The following is a 13667-nucleotide window of genomic DNA, read 5'->3' as shown; positions in this document are numbered from 1 at the left end:
AAATGATTGTGTGGTATCCAATGCAAAGTTTGTCATGTTGGGTGTCTTCGGAAGGCTCATAGAATATCAGGGTTGGAAGGGACCTCAGGAGGCTATCCAGTCCAATACGCTGCTCAAAGTAGGACCAATTCCCAACTAAATCATCCCAGCCAGGGCTTTGTCAAGCTTGACCTCAAAATCCTCTAAGGAAGGAGATTCGACCACCTCCCTAGGTAACCCATTCCAGTGCTTCACCCCCCTCCTAATGAAAAAGTTTTTCCTAATATCCAACCTAAACCTCCTGCTTGCAACTTGAGACCATTACTCCTTGTTCTGTCATCTGCTACCACTGAGAACAGTCTAGATGCATCCTCTTTGGAACCCCCTTTCAGGTAGTTGAAAGCAGCTATCAAATCTCCCCTCATTCTTCTCTTCTGCAGACTAAATAATCCCAGTTCCCTCAGCCTCCCCTCATAAATCATGTGCTCCAGCCCCCTAATCATTTTTGTTGCCCTTTGCTGGACTCTTTCTAATTTTTCCACATCCTTCTTGTAGTGTGGGGCCCAAAACTGGACACAGTATTCCAGCTGAGGCCTTACCAATGCCGAATAGAGGGGAACGATCACGTCCCTCGATCTGCTGGCAATGCCCCGACTTATACAGCCCAAAATGCCATTAGCCTTCTTGGCAACAAGGGCATATTATTGACTCATATCCAGCTTCTCGTCCACTGTAACCCCTAGGTCCTTTTCTGTAGAACTGCTGCCTAGCCATTCGGGCCCTAGTTTGTAACAGTGCATGGGATTCTTCCGTCCTAAGTGCAGGACTCTGCACTTGTCCTTGTTGAACCTCTTCAGATTTCTTTTGGCCCAATCCTCTAATTTGTCTAGGTCCCTCTGTATCCTATCTCTACCCTCCAGCATATTTACCACTCCTCCCAGTTTAGTGTCATCTACAAACTTGCTGAGGGTGCAATCCACGCCATCCTCCAGATCATTAATGAAGATATTGAACAAAACCAGCCCCAGGACCGACCCTTGGGGCACTCCACTTGAAACCGGCTGCCAACTAGACATGGAGCCATTGATCACTACCTGTTGAGCCCAACGATCTAGCCAGCTTTCTATCTACCTTATAGTCCATTCATCCAGCCCATACGTCTTTAACTTGCCAGCAAGAATACTGTGGGAGACCATATCAAAAGCTTTGCTAAAGTCAAGGAATAACACATCCACTGCTTTCCCCTCATCCACAGACCCAGTTATCTCCTCATAGAAGGCAATTAGGTTAGCCAGGCATGACTTGCCCTTGATGAATCCATGCTGACTGTTCCTGATCACTTTCCTCTCCTCTAAGTGCTTCAGAATTGATTTCTTGAGGACCTGCTCCATGATTTTTCCAGGGACTGAGGTGAGGCTGACTGGCCTGTAGTTCCCCAGATCCTCTTTCTTCCCTTTTTTAAAGATGGGCACTACATTAGCCTTTTTCCAGTCATCCGGGACCTCCCCCAATCTCCATGAGTTTTCAAAGATAATGGCCAATGGCTCTGCAATCACGTCCGCCAACTCCTTTAGCACCCTCGGATGCAGCGCATCCGGCCCCATGGACTTGTGCTCGTCCAGCTTTTCTAAATAGTCCCGAACCACTTCTTTCTCCACAGAGGGCTGGTCACCTCGTCCCCATGCTGGGCTGCCCAGTGCAGTAGTCTGGGAGCTGACCTTGTTTGTGAAGACAGAGGCAAAAAAAGCATTGAGTACATTAGCTTTTTCCACATCCTCTGTCACTAGGTTGTCTCCCTCATTCGGTAAGGGGCCCACACTTTCCTTGACCTTCTTCTTGTTGCTAACATATCTGAAGAAACCCTTCTTGTTACTCTTCATGATGCACTGAGCATAGTTGTTATAGTGATGTTATAGTAATTGTTACAGTAACGTTATAGTAAGGTTATAGGTTATAAATTCATGTATATAGTTATGGGGCCGAACATGTATCCTCATGGCATAACGCAAGCCCATGCAAAAACTCTCCAAGAACAGAGATGCAGTTCTCACCTCATCAGGGCATGGATGGGACAAACCCAGCCCAGCCTCACAGGAACAATGGACACTGGCTTAGGCAGCAACAATCTGTTAGACCCTCGAGGGAGTCACCCCCTTTCCTTTGGACAGTTTGGGACTGCGATGAGGAAATGCTCACCTGACTTTGAAGCGGGGTGGGGGGGCGCAAAGCCAGGAGGAAAGAAAGAACATGATAAAAGGGAGAGACATTTTGCCATGCTCTCTCTCTGCCACCTACATCTACAGACACCACCACCACCAAGCGACTGAAGCGCTGATCAAAGAGGAGAACCTGGCTGAAGGGCAACCAGCCAGGCTGTGGTGAGAAGCATCTACGTTTGTAAGGGCATTGAAAGTGTTAATAGCAGCTTAGAATGCATTTTGCTTTTATTTCATTTGACCAAATCTGACTTCTTGTGCTTTGACTTATAATCATTTAAAATTGATCTTTATAGTTAATAAATTTGTTTCTTTATTCTACCTGAAGCAGTGCATTTGGTTTGAAGCACGTCAGAGGCGCCCCTTGGGATAACAAGCCTGGTACATATCAATTTCTTTGTTAAATTGACTAACTTATATAAGCTTGCAGTGTCCAGTGGGCAGGACTGGACACTGCAGATGGAGTATCCTAGGGTTGTTTCTGGGACCAGAGATATTGGCTAGTGCCATTCACTTGCAAGTAGCTGGGAGCAGCTTACATGCCAAAGTCTGTATGTGAACAGCCCAGGAGTGGGGGTTCTCACAGCAGAGCAGGGTAAGGCTGGCTCCCAGAGTCAAGGATTGGAGTGACCTAGCAGATCACTGATCCAGACAATACCAGAGGGGAACGTCACACATAGCAATTCACAGGTGTCAGAGACGGAAAGGCCCCTTCCACCTCCTCCTGGAGCCAGCACAGGATTGTTCCTTACAGGAGAGTCCCTTGGGTTTGGTCTGGAATAGTTTTAAAGTCCCAAGCATTGGGGATTCCAGCACTTCCCGTGGAGAGGCCGATACATCTCATTGTCAACCTAGATCTCCCGATATTCAGCCTAAACATTCCCGGTCGTAACATTAGAATCATAGAATATCAGGGTTGGAAGGGACCTCAGGAGGTCATCTAGTCCAACCGCCTGCTCAAAGCAGGACCAATTCCCAACTAAATCATGTTACTCTTAACATCTCTTGCTAGCTGCAACTCCAAGTGTGATTTGGCCTTCCTGATTTCACTCGTCCATGCCTGAGCAATATTTTTATACTCCTCCCTGGTCAGTTGCCCAATCTTCCACTTCTTGTAAGCTTCTTTTTTGCGTTTAAGGTCAGCAAGGTTTTCATTGTTACGCGAAGCTGGTCGCTTGCCATATTTACTGTTCTTTCTACGCATCGGGATGGTTTTTTCCTGCAACCTCAATAAGGATTCTTTAAAATACAGCCAGCTCTCCTGGACTCGTTTCCCCCTCATGTTATTCTCCGAGGGGATCCTGCCCATCAGTTTCCTAAGGGAGTCAAAGTCTGTTTTTCTGAAGTCCAGGGTCCGTATTCTGCTGCTCTCCTTTCTTCCCATTATACTTAGTTATGCCCCCGTGACCCACCCTAAATCATTCCTCTCCTGCTCGGGTGTTAACACCTGCCAGGAATTCCTAGACTGCTGCCAGAACCCCTGTATCACTGCTTACCGATAGTCAGCTCTTTTAACCTTTCATCATGAGTCATTCTCTGCACTGGTGGCTCTTCCCTGAACTCTACCATGAGGCTATGGTAGGAAGCCAAACTGGAACCTGGATTCAACCAGCATCTAAAAGATCTTAATGTGATCTGGGGGCCACTCCTGTTCAGGGCCCAGTGGTGCACTGGCGGGGGGTGTCTAGGGACCTCTTGTTAAAATCCAGCCATCGTTTTTGCAGGGAAGATTGGGCAATCACTTTACCAATGCTGGAGCCCCACCCCCTGGATGCTGCTAATTCATTCCTAGCAGAGGTGGCTTGTCTCTGGGGCTCCTACCTGCATTTCCCCCACTCTGCCTTTGGAATGGAACTGATTGCAGGTGTCTAGTAATACCACCCTTTGCCCAGGGGATTGTCCTCCTCAGCTCCCCTACAATTTCATTGTTCCTCTTGCCTCATTTCCAGAGTGGAGCACTGTGCTATACTTGACATATTTTCAGGAGCAAAACATTTATGGCCAAAGGACACTTATGAGTCTGTTAGCCAAGGGGTGACCTTTCGTCTCATTTTTGTTGATGGGGGCAATAAATAAATTCCCCTGGCAATCATCCCCCTCCCCAATCCTTGGGGTCTATCACTGGCTAAAGGGGAATATTTTTGTGGAAGCCTTATGTTAAAATACTGGCAGCTCAGGCTGCCTGATGTGCCTTATGAGCTCTATCCAGGAATCGCTTCCTCCCCCACTGAAATGGGGCAGGAGTTTGGTACAGCACAGCAATGCATCGGGACAGGACAGGGGAAGAAGTGAGGAAAAATCCTGTATGCAACTGAAACACACAGGAATTGTAGGGAGGCAGAATGCAACTGCCCAAGGTGGAATCTGGCCAGGACACCTGGCCTGACACCCTTACTCCTGCCAAAAGTGCTAAGGGATCTGTAATGACCACAGGGGCTTTGGTTTTATAGTGCATCCAAAGGGCAGCACCCCCGGGGCATTGCTCCAGTCTTGGAACAAAAGGAAGGGCGCCCCCTACTGACTCACAATATTGGGTTTTCTTTGGTGGCCTCCCATCCAAGTACTAACCCAGCCCATCCCCACATAGTCTGCAAGGTTTCTGGATTGCAGCTTGAGGTTAAATGGCTGCAGGCCACTAAAAATGTGACCCTAAAATGTTCAGACCAAGATACACCTGGCCCGTTTGCTCAGTTTATTCACTTCAACCCAGTTTCCTAGTGCGCAGTGCCCATGCCACCCTGCGATGAGCCTGCCAGACATCTGGCTGACTGGGCCTGGCACCCTCCCAGAGGCAGCTGCAGGATTTAGTCACTTCCAGCACCCCCCTCCCACTTGTGCCAAGTCAGAAAGGAACATGCTGGGTCCAGGGAGGTCATAGAAGCAGAGTAGTGAGAAGGCCCAGGGTGAGGGGATAAGGACAGGCAACATCCCACTCAGTGCCACTAATTCCTCAACCCAGCACGCCCAGTGTGAGGAGATGCCCACACCTACACACATGGTGTACCATGGCTCACGTGGGCCAATAGCAGGAGGGTGTGCAAGTGCCTGGAGCCATTTCTGCCAGCAGCGCACAGGGGAGCTCCCAACCCATGGCAGTGCAGTAGACGCTGTTGGGTGAGCAGTCACCCTCCCAATGACCCAGAGATAAACAGCCCTGATAAGCATGGGTAAGCCAGGCTCCAAGTGCCCTTCTAGCCCCGATCTCATGGTGACTGACAACCACTGGGCAGAGATGAATCCCTTCCCTCACGCCTGCCTTGCAGCACTGCACTGCCAACTATCTGGCATTGGGCAAGGGATGCCATCTTCCCCTGGAACATCAGGGATTGGCAGCTTGTGGAGCCAGCTTCCCAGAGCATGGGGGTGGCTGACCAGGGCAGGATACAGGGCTAAGTATTGCAGTTATTGGGTGCCTTATAGACAGCTAGGCTGGCTAGACTCCTGGGCCCATCTACTATGACAGGAGGTGGGGTGAGAGCACACCATGTATGGGGCTTTGCAATGTCTACGTTTGCATTAGTGCCACAAGAGCATATTGTCTTTGGTGGGAACACCAAGCAGAGCTGGAGGTTGCATTCAGCGTATTGACACTGCATCACCAGGGTTTATCTGGAGGCTGCTCTCACAGAGGTAACAGCCTGCGGACGCTGCTGGCTATGGAGAAATTGCCCAATCTCAGCGCCCAGTTCTCTAGCACTTAAGGCTTACCTATACAAATGTTCTTCATGGCAAGCTTGGGCTCACTCCATCCCACTGCTCTGCTGATGCCCCTCAACCTTGACCGTGACCTCTAGATTCCCACCTCCAAGCCTCTTTTCACACTGCTCCTTATTCTTGGAACAGCCTCTCTCATCCAAAAATCCCCTTCCTCTGTCCCCAAGTCCCCTTATAACCAGATAGGGCCCAATCCCAAACCCCAGATCCAAACAACCCTAATGTTCGAAAGCCACTCCCAGATCCTAATTTTGTGCCCATCTTTACTTCAGCCCCATCTCTCCCCTTCCACTGTCCACTCCTACCCTCGGGTCCCATCCAAAGCTCCTTAGACCTGAGAGACCCACACCACAGTGACCTAACTCAGGGTATGTCAACACTGCACACTAAGCCCCAGCTCTGGTTGAGGGTGGAGCCCTACTCCCCCTTCTGTCCACACACAAATTACTCTGACTCAGGTCAGTAAGCACTCAGGACCCTGGTCCTAGGAGCTTGCTGTGGGGGGTGGTCAGAGTGTGAGTCCCACTGTGACTCAGGGCCAAGCCCTGTCATTTTGCAGTGTGCACATCGGTCAAACCGCAGACCTGAGTCACAAGATCTGCATAGTGCAGTGTGGATGCGTTAGCACAGCTGTGAGACCCAGGCCCGGCAATTGTAAGCCCAGGTTTACAGTGCAGCGTGGACGCTTGGAAACACGGACTCCACAAGCCCGGGTCCTGCAGACCCTGGGTTAACACAAGTGTGGACGTTAGATAAGAACAGCCACACTGGGTCAGAGCAAAGGTCCGTAGCCCAGTATCCTGTCTTCCGACAGTGGCCAATGCCAGGTGCCCCAGAGGGAATGAACAGAACAGGGAATCCTCAAGTGATCCATCCCGTTGCTCATTCCCAGCTTCTGGCAAACAGAAGCTAGGGACATTCTCCCTGCCATTGTGTACAAACAACCTAGGATGGCACCACTAAAGTCTTATCTCTAATGACCCAAAGCAAGACAAATTGGAACCCAGGCCTCAAGACAGAAGGCCACTCTATTAATCCAATGTATTGTCTAGTCTGCTCATACTAGAGTTTTTGTTTGGTTTGTTTGTTTTGAAGGTAACCATGCTGATTTTCTTGTTCAGTATTTAAAAACAAGTGTACTCATTCTATTAGGTATCTGCATTATAATAAGGAAGGCATGTTTTTACTTTCAATTTCTTCTTATTCTGTAGTCTAGCAGAGCTGGAAGTGCTGCAGGGCTATGGTACCACATAACTAACCCCTCTTGCCAGTGAAGCAAGACTGACTCCAAGAGTCCTCTGGACCTGATTTTTGGTGAGATTGTGTTTTAAATTCTGGGAGGAATGTAAAGCAAAGAAGGTAAATCAGAAGGGAGTGGGAGACCGGTTTCAGGGCTCTGAATGGCAAATCAAGACCCCCACCTCATAGAAACTAAGAGAACGTTAAAAAGCTCTAGCAGATCCAGTCATAGCACAAGTTCCAATAAAATAAGGCAAAGTGTCTAGTACTGTAGTTAGATCATGGCCAAGGCATTAGGACTCCTCGGTTCTATACACAACTCTTACATGGATACACGTGTTTAGAGCAGTGTAACACCTGCCTCCCCAGAGGCCTGCAGTAAGATTGACCAAGGAACAGAGCCACTTCCCTCCTCTAGGGGCGCTCATTTCTCCTCAGCCCGGCTGTTCCTGGGATCAGCAATGGGGAGCCCCCTGCAATTCCCTGTGTCCTTCACCCCCGGGCGTGAGCCCGGGCCTCGTTCCCTGGCTCGGATCCGCGCTGGGGGTTTGTGCCTTGGCAGAGCGGGGGTGGGTGGGAACAGGGCCAGGCCGGGCCGGGCCGGGCTGGGCGAGCTCCCCGGACCCCGGCTGGGCCTCCTCCTACCCTGCTCCGTGCACCACAATGCAGCTCCCGGCGCCTGCCCCGCACAGCCCCCGTACGATGCCCGCGGCCCGCGCCAGGGACTTGGCCCGCAGTGTTTCCAGCTGGTTCTTCTCCGTCAGCGCGCTGCCCCCCAGCTTCACGATGCAGCCCACGGCAGCCATGGGGCGTCCGCCCCACACATAGCCACCCCCACAAACGCAGCCACTCCCCCCGGCCCGCACACAGCCACTCCTCCCCCGGCCCGCCCCACACACAGCGACTCCACCCCCACCCCAGCTGGGTGACACCACTTGCCAGCACCATTAACCCTTCGCACGCCCCTCAGGAAGCCTCGCCCGGAGAATCGGATCCGCTGCCCTGGGCAGCAGCTGGCGAGCCCCTGGGAGCGGCGGCCTCCACCCGTAGGTCCGCTCCAGCCATCGCCCCCCGTCCCCGCAGCTGTTTGAAGGAGAGTTAGAAGTCGCTGGGGGTTGCACACTAGGTGTGCTTCTCTAGTTCAAGCTTGCACCCGTGTCAGCTAAAATTAAATTAAATTAATGGAGATATCCCATCTCCTAGAACTGGAAGGGACCTTGAAAGGTCATCGAGTCGAGTCCAGCCCCCTGCCTTCACTAGGACCAAGTACTGATTTTTGCCCCAGATCCCTAAGTGGCCCCCTCAAGGATTGAACACACAACCCTGGGTTTAGCAGGCCAATGCTCAAACCACTGAGCTATCCCTCCCCCCTGCTCTAGTGCAGCAACCCCCCCCAGCCAGGGGCTGGGTGTGCCCCCCATCTCCTCTCCCCCCTCCCCCCAGGCCAGGGTCCTCCATTCTCACTCTGTGCCAGGGGCTCTATGCACCTTCCCTTCTAGGCAACCAACTCAGAGCTTAGTTGGTCCTACCCCACTGCTGTTCCATGGCCACAGGGTGACAATGGGTTTGGTAGGGGTCAGTCCAATTCCTGGGAAGTGTGTATGTGGGGGAGGGTGTTTCTACATAAAACAACCCCTCACTTAATGCCCTGGTTTAGCTACAGCAGAGAGGCCAGGAGCACTGTGGAGAGTGGGGCTTCCAAAGACACAAGAGTTAAGACAGCGAGCCTAGCTCCCTGTGACTTTCCCTAGGATGGTGGGGGCTAACTCCCTTAGACTCCTTGGAAACCACCAGCCGTCTCTCCCCCCATCCTTCCGGGCCGAGGCTGAGGTGCACTGGTGGGGAGGGGAGGGGGCTCTGCTAGTCCCTGTTCTGTGCGAGGGGTGGGAGGTGTCAGTCTCTGCACCTGTCAGCCAGCCCTGGCTCAAGCACTAAGGCCCAGCTCCTCGAAGGTATTTAGGCACCTAACTCCCATTGATTTCAGGCACCTAAATACCTTTGAGCTGGGCTGAAAAACTCTCCATTGCCACAGGAGGAAGCAGATTCCACCCCCATTGAAAGCAGGTGCACAGATCACTTCACACACTTCCCCTTGGGAGTAGCTCAGGATCAGTCTCCCCTTGTGCAGATGGGGGCAGTGACTTGCCCAAGGTCACACGCAGAGCCCGTAGCAGAGCTGGGAGTAGAAGCCAGAAGCTCAAACAAGAATTAATCCAGGGAAGTTCCCTGGCCTCAGTTACATGCAAGATGATCACACAGTCCCTGGTAGCCTTAGAATCTATGAAAAGAACAGGAGTACTTGTGGCACCTTAGAGACTAACAAATTTATTAGAGCATAAGCTTTCGTGGGCTACAGCCCACTTCTTCGGATGCATATAGAATCTATGAGTCACAGCTAGACTTGCCACCTCTGAGATACAAAATGCTGGGGCAGCAGGAAGGATCCTGAATCCATAGAACTGGCCAGCTGACTGCGTATTGAGCATCCTGACCGAGTTCCCAGGACAGCTGGGTCAAACAAGGGATGAGCTGGGAAAACCTGGGCAGGTGGGGAGCCTCATCCTGACTCCCAGGTTGGTGCTTTAACAAGACCATCCTTTCCCCCTTACTTCATGCAACGATTCCCTGATGACTGTTCCTCCCTCCCCCATGTGGCATTTTGACATCACATTCACACGGCGCTTTGCACTAGTGATTCACATTTTGCAACTATTCCTTTTCTTGCCACATCAGGGTTGAGAAATGATCCATAGTCCCTTAGCTCAGCCCTAGGCCGGGACTTCTGGCTGGTAGCAGGTGATGTCTGTTATGACACAGACCAGAGAGTATCAGTGCAGGGAGCCAATCAGTGGTAAGGGAGCGTGGCTTCCATCATTGCTAGGCACTGCTACTGGGGTGGGTATCAATTCAGCTGCAAGGTGAGTCTTATGATTCTAATTGTTTTTTTAAATGCAAACTAGATCTGTGTACAGCAGTTGGCATTTTGGGTTTGCAATCCTTAATGCTGACTACTGGTTAGTGTAACTGCGTGCCTGCACCATGGGCTGTGCAGAGCCATCTGCGTACTGTTTGTTGGGATCATACAGAAAGACATAATGGATTCAAGTAGAATTTTAATCTGCACATTAATTGCAAACTAATTAGCTTGAGTTGCTGCCTTTGTTAGGCACTGCACATCCTAGCCAGAAGTACAGCAGGTTAAGTCCTTCCTTAGCAGTGGAACCATGAGTCAAAGGCACAAGGATTGATAGCTGTCTCATGCCTGTCTAATGGCTCTAGAGTAGGTTCTGCAAGGGATATCTGTGGCTCATTATATACAGCGTGGTCATTGCTCAGGCAAGTTTCTTGTTAGCTGTCACGTGGACTGGATTCTCAGGGCCTTCCTGACAGCACACGCAGCCTAGACAGTCTTCAGAGATGCAACGCCACCTTGCTTGGAGATTTTTTCCAAAGCTGATTAGTGCTTTTTAGGATGAAGGCCGCAATTTCCGTAGTGAGAGAGAAGTCCCTTTTGTGATAAGATTAAATGGGGGAGTAGGGGCAAAATAGCCCCATAGCAACAAGTGAGGGAGGGTGACCTACATTTGAACAAGGAACAAAGGGTTCAGTTTCTAGGCTCTGGTCTTGCACTGCAGCACCCTGTGCCTCTCTGCAGGGGCATGCTCCGTTGCCAGTCTGTGTTAGACCTCATTGCTCGGGGAGGGCTATCCATTCAACTGCAAGCTGTGGGCTCCCTGCCCTGGCCCATGCTATGCAAGAGGTCAGACTGGATGATCACAAGGACCCCTTCTGGCTTTGGAAGCAATGGCTTCCCTGCTTCTGCTGTCTGATAAGGCTGGGGCAACTCCTCACTTTATAGAGGGGAGAAAGGGGGAGGGGGAAAGGCTGGTTTCCTGTCTGAGTAGGTGCGACCACATGGATGCTCACCCCTTCCCTTGGCAAGTCTCGCAGCATTTTATCGAGATACTGTGCACCTGCTAATCAAAGGGACAGAAGACAAAACCCTGCTCCAAGGTGGGTGGTTCCTCCATCCCTGGCATCTGCATATCCCTAGCACAGACAGGCAGGGCCAAAGGCTGCTCCCAGCTGCCCTGCATTCTGCTGTAAGCCAGAGCACAGCCTGGCATGCACAGGGGTGCAGTCCCCAGGTTCCCATCTGGCAGGTTGAGTCACAAGCTTGGCTAATGTCTCACCTGGGGCCTCAGGGTCACAGCCATTGGCTCTTCCTGCTATGCTTCACAGCCTCTTCCTGTGTGTGTTGTTTCGAACTTGGCCATTTTGGGTTCACATCGTCCCTTCTAGAAAAATCCTCCCCAGCAATAAGTGAGCACTGCGTGGTCCAGCCACACTGGTTGGTGGGATCTATCTCCCCTACTAAAAGGCCAGGGAGTCTGAGGTTCTAGGAAACACAAATGGGTCTTAAAGGAGAAACCAGAGACTAAGGAAGGTCAGGCCTGGTCATTACTTGGACGTAAGATCTCCCAGGAAAGCTCAGCCATGTACCAAGCAGTGTGGGTGACTTAGCATCAAGCCCATCTCAGCATGGAGCTTAATGCTGCCTCTCATGCCACAGGGGGGTGACTAACTTTCACAGGGGCACAAGACTTTCAGTGTTACTTAAACTGAGTCTCAAACACTAGCTGCATTGTGCAGTGACTATTGCAAAAAGCCTAGAGGAGGAAAGGAAGTTGGTGGGTGATGGATCAGGGCTGTGGCACTAATACACATGCACTTCTGACCATGTTAAATGCCGTTCTGGGCTCCCAGGGGCCCTGATCTAAAGTCCAACAACGCCAAGGGAAAGACTCCCAGTGGCTGTAATAGGGTTAGATCAGGCCCACATCACTCATGTTGTCTGCTTGGCTAGCATAGAGGGTGTGTGTGTGTTATAAACTGTTCTGCCAAGCTATGCTATAGACATCACTAGTGCAAGGAGGGCAACTGGAATAGAGAGTCACGAGAAACAAGACAGCAAATTAAACACAGAATCATGGCGACAAATCCAAGTGTCTGCTCTGGTGTATGAATCATCACCGGACCTCTATTTAAGCAGAATAAGTTCAGCTCTGGCTCTCCTTAGCCATGTGATCAATGCAGTATGATAGTAGGTCTCCCTCCTGCAATTGGATCTGCCGTCGAGGAGCCCAGTGGCAGGATTGGGGCCATATTTAACACTTCTATTGCAATAGCAGCTGAAGGGGGCCCCATTAAACTAGCTTATTTTATTCTGATTTCTTGGTCTTCCTAGTCCAGTTCCCATTTCTGTGGGAAAAGAGTCTCCACTCGTGAAGCCACTGGTCATCACTGGGTTGATAATGCAGACTCTGCAGGGTTGCATTGTTTTTGCAGCCCTAAAACAACCCCCCCAGACAACTCCTGTCAGGAAACTATGGAGTGAGATTTTTGGAAGCAAGAACCTTCCTTGCCACGGGGAGTTGGGAGATACTTTGCAATTCCACAGTGATGTCAGAGTGCTGAGAAGAGCAAGTCTTTAGACAGAAAGGAGTTCTTAGCCTTAACTAGAGCAGAGCTAGGACTCTGCTAGAGTTTACTGGCAACTAGGTCCCAATAGTCCCCAAGCCTGTGGCAGTTCAGATGCAGGGCTTTGACTCAGCTAGTTCTGGGCTCCTGAACATCTAGAAATGTGTGGCTCAGGGGAGGTAGTGGAGTCTAGTGGATAGGGCACTAGACTGGGAGGCCAGAGACCTTGGGTTCCATTCCTCACCCTGCCAGTGACCAGCAGGGCAACCTGGCCTGGTGCAGTCACTTCCAGTACCACCAGTCACACAGTGAATGATTCCCCCTCATCCCAGAGCACTGCCTAGCAACAGGGCACCCTAACACCAGGGTTACCATCCCACACCCCTTCTCAAGCCCTAGAGGACTCCACTACAGGCTCTCTCACCCCAATAAATATCCCTCTTGGGACCAGTTTATTAGTAAGCTACAAATAATCTGTACAGTGCAAATTATCCATAACCCAAAGTCCCAAAACACAGTCCATTTATCATCTCCTGTGCATATAGCCCTTGGGAACCCCACACCATCTTCCCTCAGCATAGCACATATCACACTCGAGCATCTTTCACCACACCTGGACTCATCTTCAGTTCTCCTCCTTCCAGCTAGAATGTGCCCCATTCTTCCCAGCAGGAACCTGCCCCACCCTCTCTGCTGGGAGTTTAGTCTCCCTAGGAGATCATCCCTCACTCCCCTGTTCTATTAAGCTGTCACCTCCAACAGGAGACCCTGGCACTGTCCCTCTGGGTTTCAGTCTCCTCTAGCACAGAGACATCACTAGGTAACAAATCTGCTGCTATTCTGCCTTTAACTCTGGTCAGTTCCTCTTACTGCTCTTCAACCCTTGGGACCTTCTCCCTTTCTGCCGCTCTCTGCTCCTTTATAGCCCAGGTGCTGCCCCCACCTTCTTAACTGGCCAAACTGGGAGCACCTGTCCTGGTACAGGCGTGCCTGACCTACTTCATTTAAAGGAACTAGCCAGCCACTGACACAAGTGTT

The sequence above is a fragment of the Trachemys scripta genome, chromosome 4 (assembly GCF_013100865.1).
Source record: "Trachemys scripta elegans isolate TJP31775 chromosome 4, CAS_Tse_1.0, whole genome shotgun sequence".
NCBI classification, from domain to species: domain Eukaryota; kingdom Metazoa; phylum Chordata; order Testudines; family Emydidae; genus Trachemys; species Trachemys scripta.
This window is presented reverse-complemented; position numbering follows the sequence as displayed.